This window comes from Pelodiscus sinensis, chromosome 3 (assembly GCF_049634645.1).
Source record: "Pelodiscus sinensis isolate JC-2024 chromosome 3, ASM4963464v1, whole genome shotgun sequence".
Lineage (NCBI taxonomy): Eukaryota > Metazoa > Chordata > Testudines > Trionychidae > Pelodiscus > Pelodiscus sinensis.
This window is the reverse complement of record NC_134713.1, coordinates 69,957,077-69,958,256: the sequence shown is the minus strand read 5'-3', so window position 1 is coordinate 69,958,256 and position 1,180 is coordinate 69,957,077.

Below are 1,180 nucleotides of genomic sequence, written 5' to 3'. Positions count from 1 at the left end.
ACCGCCCCCCCCCCCTCCTCCGTCCACGCGCCGACTCCTTGAGATTTTTAAAATAAATTGCAACTTTGTTAGCAACACTTTCAAAAGAAACCCGAGCTGCGCATTTGTAGCTAGAAGGGAGGCGCTGGAAATCCCCGAGCGGGTGGGCGAATGCGATTCCGCTATAGTCGTTGCACCCAGCAGGTGCTCCCGGGCCCCAGTGCAAGAGGGTGCTGATGACACGGGTGCTGCCGCACTCTGGGAAGGACAAGAGGCTCTCGCAATTCCCAAACTGCCCCAGCAGCAGGTGCTACCCGGGGAAAAACATCCAGCGAAGAGTTTCAGGGTTTATACCTTGTAAATCACAAATCCGGGCCAGTCTGGCATTGTTAGGCTTCCCCGGGCTCTAAGGGGGGGGGGGGGGGGGGATGTTTACAGATCAGCTTCAGCGACTGTGTTTTCTGCGAGAAAAAAAAAAGATAAACGAGTTGCTGGCTGAACAGGCAACAAGGACATTATGGAATTGGATGCGGATCTCTTAGGAATGAGCGGTACTCGGGTTGGCCATGGTAAAGAGATGGTTTTCCATTTTTGAGTGGAAAGCACAGCTTTGTCTTGAAAATAAACTACTGGGGGAAGCGGGGCTGCTCTGTAGACTCAAAGTATCTTAATCGAAACAGTACAATAGGGCAGACTGGAGAATTTATTACTACTAACACGCAGCAGCTTTCTTCTGCGAGTTGTTTTTATAAATCACCATACTTAACACACAGCCTTTGAGAAAGGCTGTTTGGCTGGAAATATTCATCTGTATGAGTGTGTGGACGGCCTGTCTCACACAAGCATATACCCAGGGACAACTTAAGCAGGACATTTCGTGTTAGGAAACCAGGACACACGCAGGAGTACCTTGCTGAGTTAGTTTAGCTTCATATTAAGAGATTGTCCAGCAAGGAACCAACTCGGCCCATGTGGGAATCGTTTAAGCTGCAAGCAAGAGAAGATTTTTGCTTGGCATTTTCCCTCTCCTGTGGTGTGAGGAAGACAAGCAAAAAGCAATACTCTGCTCTGCGGGTGTCTATGAAAAGTCAGTGTATATTTTATGTCTTTGGATTGTTTCCACTACAGAAATCGCACTTTTGCTCATGTATTAAGGACAGTCACAGTTTGATTCTGAAATGCTAGTGTGATTTGTCAAAAT